This window comes from Leucoraja erinacea, chromosome 16 (assembly GCF_028641065.1).
Source record: "Leucoraja erinacea ecotype New England chromosome 16, Leri_hhj_1, whole genome shotgun sequence".
In the NCBI taxonomy this organism is placed as follows: Eukaryota; Metazoa; Chordata; class Chondrichthyes; order Rajiformes; family Rajidae; genus Leucoraja; species Leucoraja erinaceus.
Genome location: NC_073392.1, coordinates 20,116,342 through 20,128,879, shown reverse-complemented (window position 1 = coordinate 20,128,879; position 12,538 = coordinate 20,116,342).

Below are 12,538 nucleotides of genomic sequence, written 5' to 3'. Positions count from 1 at the left end.
ACCTCTCATAAACTATGGCGCATTCCAGATCGCCACATCTACCTCCTTACAATGACGACTTTTTAAAAATCTGCACTTTCTCTATACATCTGTTTCCTTTTCTTTTTGCACTACTTGTTGTACTTGTGTATGGTTTGATTACACTCATGCATGGTATGATTTATAACATGCAAAATAACGTTTTTCACTGCATCTCAGTACATGTGACAAATCGACACCAATACCATATATATGGCTGGATGAATCAACCTTTGAGCACAGAAATGGGGGTTACAGCGATTGGGCTTGATAGTCGTAACAGGGCAGGATCAGCCTTGCTTGTGTTGGGGGTTGAACAGGTCCCAGGGGTCTTTTAATGTACTGGAGCATCATGTTCTTAAGTAACACCCATTTTAGATCACATGATATCCAGTGAGAGCTAGGAACTGAATACAGAATCGACTTCATGGTAGGAAGCAGAGGGCTGGTGGAGGAAGGTTGTTTTTTGGACCGGAGACCTGTGACTAGTGGGGTGCCTCAGGGATCGGTGCTAGGGCCATTGCTGTTTGTCATCTGTATGAATGATTTGGATGAAGATGTACAAGGTGTACATGATGCAAATTTACAGATTAGGCAAATACATGGTATCATAGACAGTGAAGATGATTATCGAGATTTACAATGGGATCTTGATTAGCTGAGCAAATGGGATGAGGAATAGTTAGTGGAGTTTCATGCATTTTGGGAAGTCAAAACAGGGCAGGGCTTTCACAGTGAACAGTAGGGTGCTGAGGGATGTTGTAGAGCAGAGGGTCTAGGAGCATGTACATATTTCCCAGAAAGTGGTGCCACAGTCAGATAGGGTGGTGAAGAAGGCTCTTGTCACACTAGCCACCATGACTCAAGGAATTGAGTGTAGAAGTTGGGATGTAATCTCACAGTTGTACAAGATGCTGGTGAGGTAAATTACAGTTGTACTGGATGTTGTTTAGGCTGCACTTGGAGCATTGTGGTCAGTTTTGGTCACCCTGCTACAGGAACGATGCTGTTAAACTGGAAATGGTGCCGAGCAGATTTAAGAGGATGTTGTCAGGATTCGAGTGCCTGAGTTACAGGGAGAGGTTGGGCACGCTAGGACTTTATTTCTACGACAGTTTAGTGCAGGAAAGGTTCCTTCAGGCCACAATGTCCACACTGAACATTATGTCAATATATGCTCATCTTCTCTGCCTGCACATGATCCATATCCCTAAATTCCCTGCATGTCCACATGCCTATCTAAAAGCTTCTTTAAATGCCTTTATCTTATTTGTCCCCACTACCTCTGGCAGTGCATTCCAGACACCCATCATTTTCTCTGCAAAAAACATGCCCTGCGCATCGCCTTTAAACTCCCCCCCTTCCCCCCCCCCCCCCCCCCCCCCCCCCCCCCCCCCCCCCCACCCCCCCCCCCCCCCCCCCCCCCCCCCCCCCCCCCCCACCTCACCTTAAAGGTACTTCCTCTAATCTTTGACAAAATCTGTGCAAAATGTTCTAACTATTCTATCCATATCTTTAACCATTTTATAGATTTCTATAAGGTCTCCCCTCAGCCTCTGATGCTCCAGAGAAAACAATCCAAATTTGTTCAGCTGATTCCCTCTAAACCAGGCAGTATTCTGTAAATCCTCTTCAGCACCCTCATGCCTCCACATCATTCCTTACTGGGGGCAACCAGAACTTCACATAATACCCTAAGTGCCTAAAAAAAGTCCTATGAAGCAACAACATGCTTCCTGACACATACTCAGTGCCCTGACTGATTAAGGCATGCATACCATATGTTCTTCTTTACCAATCTATCTACTTGTTTCAGGAAGCTGTGGACTTCAACTCCAAGATCCCTCTGTACATCAATGCTGTCAAGGGTCTTGACATTAAGTTTATACTTTCTCCTTACAAACAACCTCCCAAAGAGCAACACCTCACACTTGCTTGGATTAAACTCCATCTGCCATTTCTCTGCCCATTTCTGCAGCTGATCTATATTCCGCTGTATACTTTGACAACCTTGCTCAATGACAGCAACTTCATTAATTTTGGTGTTGTCTGCAAATTTACTAACCAATCCAAGTTGTTAATATATATCACAAACAACACAAAGCTCCCAGCACAGATTTCTGCAGAACTCGACTGATCACAGACCTCCAGCCAGAATAACAGAATGTATGCTTCAGGGAATATTGTTCCACCACAGCCCTCTGTCTTCTATGAGTAAGCCAGTTCTGAATCCAAACAATTAAGTCATCATGAGGAGAACAGATAGGGTAAAGGTCAATGTTTTCCCTGGGAATCTGGAACAATAGGCTATTGGTTAAATGTGAGAGGTGAAAGATTTAGTATGAATCTGAGGAGCAACTTTTTCACACAGAGGGTGGTGGGTATATGGAAGGACCTCCCAGAGAAAGTAGTTGAGGCAAGTACAATAATAACAGTTAATAAACTTTTGGACAGGTACATGAATAGGAAATGTTTGGAGGGATGATGATCAAATATAGATAAATTGGACTAGCTTAGGTGGGGCATCTTGGTTGAAATGGATGAATTTGACCAAAGAGCCTGTTTCTGTGCTGTATGACTCTATGCCTTTATGAGTCAGGTTGGGGTTGTGGCAGTGAAGCTTGGACGATCTCCCCTAACCAGTCCATGCAGCCCAACTGCAATGGGTACATGTGACACTGTTTGGTTTCAGATATCCTGTATCCTTGTACTCTCGGCCTACTTTTGTGCAGACACGATGAGGGAGAATTATTTGAATTGAAAAATCAAATAATATTTTTAGCTTTACCATCATTTACTCCAGCACTTCAGTACCTCAGGTTATTGCTTCCTGAAGCATACAGAATGTTGGATACATTTGGTGACCAGCACCTTGCCAGTGGAAATGGGCTGAAGGATGGAAGCCCCTTAAGTTTAGTTTAGAGATATAGTGTGGGAACAGGCCCTTCGGCCCACCAAATCCATGCAGACCAGCGATCCCCATACAATAACATTATCCTACACACCAGGGGCAATTTGCAATTTTCATGGGCAATTAATGTACAAATCTGTACGTCTTTGGAGTGTGGGAGGAAACTGGAACATCCAGAAAAAAACCCATGCAGTCACGGGGAGAACATCTAAACTCCATACAGACAGCATCCGTAGTCAGGATCAAACTCGTGTCTTTGGTGCTGCAATTCAGTAACTCTACCGCTGCACCACCGTGCCGCCCTGATGGAAAATTTATACTTTCCCTCATAGATTACGCAGGAATTCCAGAGAGACCGTTGCTGAACTAATATTCAGCTGACCTCACTTATACATAATGAAATGTGATCCTGCCTCCTTCATTGGTGCCCCTCACCATAAACACAAAATGGGCGGCAGGTCCATAAATACTTCATTTCCCTTAATTATTACTTTCCTTTACAAGTAGATTCTTAAAAACACCAAACTGTTAGTCACGGATTAGAAAATCTCTCCCTGTTTCTGTCATTTCTACAAGGCACATTTTTGATGGAATAAAAGTATCAATTAGTGAGATTTATGTGACATGGACTCAGAGCTGATTTGCAATTTCACAGTGTGACTCACTCACCCAAGGATTCGGAGGGAAGAGCATAGTAGAAGTTATAATTCAGCTCACACCGTGACTCACTAAATTACCGTTCAGTCTAGCATTTGCATCTGTCAAAACACACACCGACTGATTACTCTGCCTACAGATCAAACTCATCTAAGGTGCCTCACCTGCTATGTTCAGCTATTCAGCTGCATACAAACTATTCATGGTCTCCATCCCATTCCTCCATTCTATTACATTAGGGTTGAACAGTGCTTCTATATCAGTCGTGGCATATTTCTTGTTAATTTTTCACAATAAAGAAGTGCTGACCTCCACAATCAAAGCTCCAGATAACACAGTGTCACCTGACAATGTCATCTAACATCAAAGGTACCACTTTAGCCTATGTAAATGTTTTGTGAATTAGTACCGTACCTTTCCTGCTCTGATATTCTACACCCCAGTTAAGAAAGGCAAGCGTATTGTGTGCCCTTTCCTGCCACCATATCTACCTACATTGCAATCTTCCGTCATCCTTGGTCTTGTACACCGAGATGATAGAATCACAGAATCATAGAGTCATTCAGCATAGAAGCAGGCCATTTGGTCCATCACACTCAATCCAAGCAGAAATGGATCCTATCTTGCAGCACTTCCCCCATAGCCCTCTATGCTGAGGGGATTCAGTGACTTTGCTGCAACCAGTCCCTCAGGTTCCTCTGTTCCTCAATACTCCCTGAAGCATACATTGCCATATTAGTCCGTCAGAAATTCACTGCCTCACACTTATCAAGGTTAAATTCTCAAAGTTCTTACATTCTGCTGCTGCTCTGCACAGGATTCCAGGGCAGGGAGAATGGGAGTGGGATCCAAATGGATGGAGGGTGGTCCTGGAGAATTAAGAATAGGTCCCAATAGGAGTGTGGCCCAGAAGACAGCAGAAAGCTGCAGGAATTGTCTCCTATCGTTTGGTGCGAGCGGGAGGAATGGACTGGGTGGGAAATTAAAGGGCATGGGTCGTGGTCAAGTGGTTTATTTATAAATAAAACAAGATAGGATTTTTAGAGGGAACTGAGAAACCAACATATTACAATATGGGCAGACGGGCAGAATAGCATCATTCCCATTTGGACATATGCTTGAAAAGTTATCTATGGGGATGAAGACTAACCTCCCTTCCTTTTTTGGATAAGACAGTCTTGAACAACAAAGATACCGTGAGCAGCAGCAAATGGTGCAAGTGGTATAGAGGTAGGGTCGTGGAGGTGGCAGTGGGGGAGATGGAGGTAGGAGGGCCAGATATTGCATTGGACAACAGTGGGACCGTTTACAGAAACAACAGGGATGGAGGAGGCACCAGATCCATTGGTATTGCTAACGGTTCATTATTGTCAAGTGTATCGAAATATAAAAAGCTTTGTTTGCATGTTATCCATTCATATCATACTATAGATTAGTACAATCAATCCATACACGAGTACAACAGGTAGTGCAAAGAGAAAAAATCCAGAGTGCAGAGTGTTACAGCATTATAATACTACAAAGTGTAAATTAAAAAAAAAAGCAAAGTCTGCAAAGATATAGGGTGAAAGATTGGGACTACACCTTGGCTTTTGGAAGACCATTCAGCAGTCTGATAATGGTGGAAGCTGTTCCTGAATCTGGTGGTATATGCTTTCAAGCTTATGGATCTTCTGCCCTACGGGAGAAGGGAGAAGAGAGAATGAGTGGCGTGAAAATGACCCTTGATAATGTCCTTCTCCAGAGATGCTGCATTCTCCAGAGATGCAGTCTGACCCATCGTGTTATTCCAGCACTTTGTGTCTTTCCTTGAAAATGTCCTTATGTGTTTCCTTCAAAGGCTATCTTGATGTAGGGGATGTTACTGTCGGTACCTGGACGTGGCGCCGACAGACAAGAAGCCGAAGCAGAGAAGTCAAAGCCAAAGAACCGAATGGAAACGAGGCCGAAACACCAATAAACCGCAAGAGTCCGAAGACGAAACACCTACTAACCGAAAGGATGGGACACCTAAATGCAAACTAACAGAAAGGGCAGGACGCCTAAAAGGCAACAACCTAAAAGCAAATTTACCGAATGTCCGCTCTGTCGAAACGCCACCTACCCGAAAGGCGGTGTCACCTACAAGGCAAAGGACCGACTGGACATGACATTGCCGGGAGGCGGGACTTGTCAGCGATTGGTCCAGACCCCCGCGTCTATCACATCATGGTGAAGGCATGAACATTGTCCCAAACCTCCGCTCACGGAGGGTGGCAGTGGGGGAGTGGGGGCTGTCCCGAGGAATGCACACCTTTGGCCGCTTTCAACTTGGTGCTTAGGTTCAGATTGCCCAGTCGCCTATGGCTTATGTGGGAAAATGAACCTCACGCTCCCGTCTCCCCCTTCTCTCTTCCCTCTATTTTAGTTTTAGTTTTAGAAATACAGTGCGGAAACAGGACCTTCGGCCCATCGGGTCCGCACTGACCAGTGATCTCTGCACATTAACACTATCCTACACCCACTAGGGACAATTTTTACATTTACCAAGCCATTTAACCTACAAACCTGTACGTCTTTGGTGTGTGGGAGCAAACCGAAGATCTCGGAGGAAACCCACGCAGGTCACGGGGGAACGTACAAACTCTGTACAGACAGACAGCCCTCCGGTTCTCCGGCGCTGCATTCGCTGTAAGGCAGCAACTCTACCGCTGCACCGCCGTTGCTGTATTCAAAAATTTATTTGGATCCTTAAATATGATCGAGAAAGGCTTAGAATCAATGGTTCATAGAGTTGTTCAGCAGAGAAACGGACCCTTTGGCCCATCGCATCTACGCCAACTATTATGTCTAATTATTCTAATCTCATGGTTGCATTAGTTCCATATTCCTCTATGCCCTGCTCCTTCAAGTACCTGTCCAGGTTACTACTGTTCCTGCCGCCACCATCTGCTCTGGAAGATCATTCCAGACACCAACTGCTTTGTGTGAGAAATTTACCCCTCAGATCCCTTTACAACCTCCTTCTGCTCACATTAAAATTTTGTTTAGTTTAGTTTAGAGAGATACAGCATGGCCCACCTTTGGCCCACCGAGTCCATGCCTACACACTAGGGACAATTTACAATCTTTACCAAAGCCAATTAACCTGCAAACCTGTACGTCTCTGGAGTGTGGGAGAAAACCGGAGCACCCACGGTAAACTCACGCAGCCACGGGGAGAACGGACATACTGCAACAGACAGCACCCGTAGTCAGGATCGAACCCAGTTCTCTGGCACTGTAGGGCAGCAACTCTACCACTACGCCACTATGCCGCCTCTATTCCCTCTAGTTTTAGACACCTGACAATGATAAAATGACCATCTATCTACCCTATCTGCTTCCCATAATTTGACACATCTCTATCGTGTCACCTCTCAGCATCCTTCACTGCGGGGAAAACACACAGGTCTTTCACTTTCATTTTATAACTCAAGCCCTACAATTCAGGCAACATCCTTGTGATCTTTTTCTGTGATCCTTCTAGCTTAATCACATCTTTCTAGGGTAGTAAACTACACATAATTCAAATGCAGCTTCATTCCCGTGCATTATATCTAGCATCAAGAAAAACTAATAGGGCAGCTGCCATGGTGAATATGTTGTAATTTTGTTCCTTCTCTTTACAATCAAAATTTTACTCAGAATTGTTCTGCTCTTGTCTCAATGATGAGCCAGAATAGATAGTTAACTAGTGTTAAAAATATCACCACGGAGTCTCAGCAATATCTGTTTGATTTGATTTACTTGAAGCTTTACGTCCTATAATCTAAAACTAATGAAGTGTGTCATTTCTTCCATCAATCATCTTGGACTGTGAAGAGTTGTCGGATAGTAAGTGGAAATTTTAGTCACTATTTCATCTGATGAATAAATCAAAGGCCATCCATCAAACAAAACAAAATGTGGGCTTTCTGCTAACTTTGGTTAATTGACAAATATAACAATGTAACGAGTTCTTCACACTTAGTGACTCGTTGAGTTGTTGTCCTAACATCAGCTCTGGCGTTGTGAACTGGCAACTCTCTTATATTTTACCTGATAGCAGATATCCTTCAAAGCTCATCTCCACAGAGCTGAAGATACTGGAATACACCAGAATTGTTCACAGATCTAAAGTCACATAGTATGGTAACTGATCTTTTGGCCCATTAAGTCCCCACCGATCATCAAGCATCCATTGACATTTACCGTGCACTGATTCCATTTTGTTCTCTCCACATTCTCATCAATACATCCCTGAGATGTAGGAAAGGGACAATCCTGGGCTGGATGTACAGCAGTCCGCTCAGTCTAGGCTGTGGCAAGGCAGGCTGAGAACTGTAATGTCTCAGAGGGGTATGTTGGGAACCAGTGAGGGAGGGTCAGTCAGAGGGGAAGACTTCTCCATTGTCAGCAGGTAAAAGGAAAAATCCAGTGTTGACAGGGCGTGTTAGGCAGCGTACGATGTGGGCCAGAGTGAGAAAAAGGCAGGAAAGTGGGAAGCATTAAGAGAAACCTAATCCTAAAAAATGAAGATGCTCACATCTGCGCAAGGCTGGAATGAAGGAATGAATGAATACTTTATTGTCACATATGACAAGTCACAGTGAGATTCTTTGCTTGCATAGGTATGTCGCCACAGATAATTGTGGGAAGCTGGGAAACACGATCTTTTCTGCGGATTCACCTCAAAGTGAAGTGATGAAGTGATGAAGTTCACCATGTCTTCATTTTGCCAGAACAGCCTTTAGTCCATTGGGAAGCAAGCGGCAGTGATCCCTGTCATTCCGTATACTTCTGGGTCCTGGACTACCAAGGCAGGCACCTCGGAGTACTGGAAAATTAACACCAATGAGCGTTTGAAGGTAGTGGCTGTGTACTCGCTGGAGTTTGGAAGGATGAGGGGGTACCTCGGGGTGGGAGATAGCAACCTTCACGAGGTCCGCCCTGTTTCAACAAATGCAATCAATCTGGCGTGCACAATCAAATAAGATCAAATAGAACAAGTTGTCCTACAACTTTAGGCTGTGCACGCCATACGCAAGAAGAAGAGGAAGGGGGAACCTCATTGAAACTTACCGAATAGCGAAAGGCTTGGATAGAGTGAATGTGGAGAGGATGTTTCTCGTAGTGGGAGAGTCTAGGATCAGTGACCATAGCCTCAGATTAAAAGGACATTCCTTTAGAAAGGAGATGAGAAGGAAGTTCTTTAGTCAGAGGGTGGTGAATCTGTGAAATTCATTGCCACAGTCGGCAGTGGATGCCAAATTAATGGATATATTTAAGGCAGAGATTGACAGATTTTTGATTAGTCGGGGTGCCAGGGGTTATGGGGCAAAGGTAGGAGAATAGGGTTGAGAGGAAAAGATAGATCAGCCATGATTGAATGGCAGAGTAGGCTTGATCGGCTTAATGGCCTAATTCTGCTTCGAGAACCTATGAAATTAACAAATGCTATCGCTACAAAATCCATCAAATTGACTGGAAGAGTAAGTAAAGCAATGTTGGCATCCTCTCCCAAGCCAACCTCCCCAGCATCAAGGCCTTGGATACACTTTGTTGGTAATGCTGAGCACGGCATGTTATTCACATGCCCAACACTAGACCCCAAGACTGACATTCTGAACTCAGTCACAGGAAGGGATGACAAGGAGGACAGAATAAAAGATACCAGTAACATTTCCACTGGCTTTGGAAACGTCTCACCCAGGACCACGTATGCGATGAAAACCTTGAGTCCATGCACTACGAGCACAAAGGTCTCTGTGGGAGAATTTGCTAGTCCCATATTGCTCTCAGCAGCCACCTCAGGACCAACAAAACAGGATTGAAAGCAGATTGTCCTCGATCCTGAGGGACTGCCTGAAAAGGAGATAATTAATACAATTTTTCATTTCAGGATGTGAGATTTATCATGGGGCTCCCTATTGGTAAAACCATTAATTAGATTTATCAGTGTCTGGGGCAGGTACTGTTGGATTGTTCGATCTAGTTCAATTGTATTTTGTCATATGAAACAATATTGAGTAGATTTATATTTATTTGATTTAAAATTCCTATGAATAACTAGTGGTTTGTATATTTATTATTGTAGTTAACTAGATTCTTGGCAAAATAATTTTGCATATACAAATAGTTATTGTTATGGATTTGGTACTTATTCAGGGAAAACATGTGAAAAATTCAGTTAAAGGTATGCTGGTGCAGTGTATTGTAAGAAAGTAGCTGACATGATCTGTACAAATTGGTTTTAATAAGTAATAATAATTATATGGTTGTAGTGATACAAAATGTCATTTGCTTTCCACGTTGTATAGATGTGCTGTGGAAAGCATTTTATCGGGATTCATCACAGCATGGTTTGGGAACAGCTTCATCCAAGACTGCAAGAAATTGCAGAGAATTGTGGACGCAGCCCAGACCATCACGCAAACCAACCTCCCTTCCATTGACTCCGTCTACGTATCACACGGCCTCGGCAATGCCACCAACATAATCAAAGGCGAGTCTCACCCCAGTCACTCCCTCTTCTCCCCTCTCCCATCAGGCAAGAGGTACAGAAGTGTGAAAACAGATACCTCCAGATTCAGGGACAGTTTTCTCCCAGCTGTTATGAGGCAACTGAACCATCCTATCACCAACTAGAGAGCGGTCCTGAGCTACCATCTACCTCATTGGAGACCCTCGGACTTTACTGGACCTTTATTTATTTATTTATTTATTTTATTAGAAGCGATTGTACATGGATAAGGCGATCGACATAACAGTTATACAATTATTGTACAGCTTCATTTTTAACGTTAGAACCTAAATGAAAAAAAATGAAAACAAATGAAAAAGAGAGAAAAAAGAAGAGAATGAAGAAAGAAGTAAAATAAGAAAAAGCGAGAGAAAGGCCTCAAGCTACCAACGAAGTGCAAGAGAAAAGAAAAGAAATAAGAACAGAAAAGATGGAGATATACCTTCCCCCCCTCACCCATCCCTGGTATCAGGTTTTAATTTGTGTTTAATCATTCTCTTGTTGCAGAAATTCAGTAAATGGGAACCGTGTCTCAAGAAATTGATCTGCTTTTTCCGCGAAAACAAGCCTAATATTTTCCAAATGTAACGTATCAAACATATCAGCAATCCACATCTTCATTGTAGGGACTGTTGTCTGTTTCCAGAATTTGAGCATTAATTTTTTCGCCGTTATTAGGCCGTAGTTAAGGAAACGTCTTTGGAATATTATTAATTTAGAGCAGGCCTCTGACATACCTAAAGTGATCAGTTTTATATCTGGTTCCAATTTAATATCAAATATTCCCCGCTTTGTAACTTTATACTGGAGGCAAAGGATTGGGTTATAGTCGCTTCTTGGAGGAGACATTTATCACAAATAGGAGAGACATTTGGGAAGATCTTGTTTAATTTGGTTTTTGAATAGTAGAATCAATGCTGTATTTTAAATTGTATCTGGGAGTGCCGAACAATGAGAGAGCGGTAGTATATGTATAGAAGGCTTTCCTCCCAGCTATCTTTTGAAATTAGTAAACCCAATTCGTCTTCCCATGCTCGCCTATGCATCTCAGAAGATGGGATGTGTGCAGTTAAAAGAGTATTGTAAATGTAGGATATTAATTTGCTTGTATCAACATGTTTATTCATGCAGTCATCTAGTATATCTGGACCCATGGAGTAACAGTCTTGTGTATATGTTTTCACATAGTCTCGGATTTGAAGATATCTGAAAAAATTACTTGCTTTCAAGTGACATTTCTCCTGTAATTCTTGAAACAAGAGGAAAATCCCCTGCTCGTAAAGATCTCCCACCGTTTTAATTCCTGACTTTTTCCATTGTGCAAATCCCTTATCTAAAGTAGACGGTTTAAACGAGGGATTATTAGCGATTGGTAATGGGAGAGAGAAATTTCTCAGTTTGAGGTTTGATTTCAACTGTTTCCGACTTCACTGGACTTTATCTTGCAGTAAACATTATTCCCTTTATCCTGTATCTGTACACAGTGGACATCTGAATTGTAATCATATATTGTCTTACCGCTGACTGGATAGCATGCAACAAAAAGCTTTTCACTGTACCTCGGTACATGTGACGATAAACTAAACTAAACTGTATGTATTGACTGTGTCTTCTATGTTATTATGTGATGTGTCTTTTGACACATTGTTGTATCAGCCACTGTTCACTGAACTGTTAGCCTTCAGTAAAAACCTGCTGAGTTTCTCCAGCTTTTTTGTGTACCTTCAGTAAAGACTGTTCGGTTAGAAGCTCTATCCTAGTTACTTGCCTCACTGGCCAGCAGTGGACTCGAAAGAACCTACAAAGCCTTGGCCTCCATAATCCCGCCAACAAAGTGCACAAGCTCACACTGATCGATACCGATGTTCAGTTCCAAATTATTGATTTTATTGAAGTTGTTTAGTATTTCTCATAAAGTGCCTTTTTAAAATTAAATTTTAAAAAAATATTTATTTAAACAAAAATATTTATTCAAATATTAAAATATATATATACATACAGTACAATAAAAAACAAAACAGAACCCACCACTATAATACACGACAAACGATAAACTATTATACAACTATCTTACACTCCTTGTCAAGGATGTGTTCAACCCCCCGCGGTGCCCAGCGGTCCCAGAAAGCCCCCAGGGTGCCCGTGGACAGTGCACCTTCCCTCTCTAACAGGGCACGAACATAACCCCAGAAAAGGGGCAGGCAGCCGGCTGTGACTCGCCAGCTTGGCCAGGCCCAGGAGCAACCGAACTTGGGCATCCTCGGCACACAAAGTGCCTTGGTGGTTACTAGCTCCACTTTGAATCCAGTTCAAAATTGACTTATTTGGGAAGCGTTTTGTCATACCTCCTGAATTCTCCCTTTTTAGCTCTTTGCATGCAGTCACATTGTTTAATGTTCAGTTCAACCAGTACTGTAACAGTCACAGAC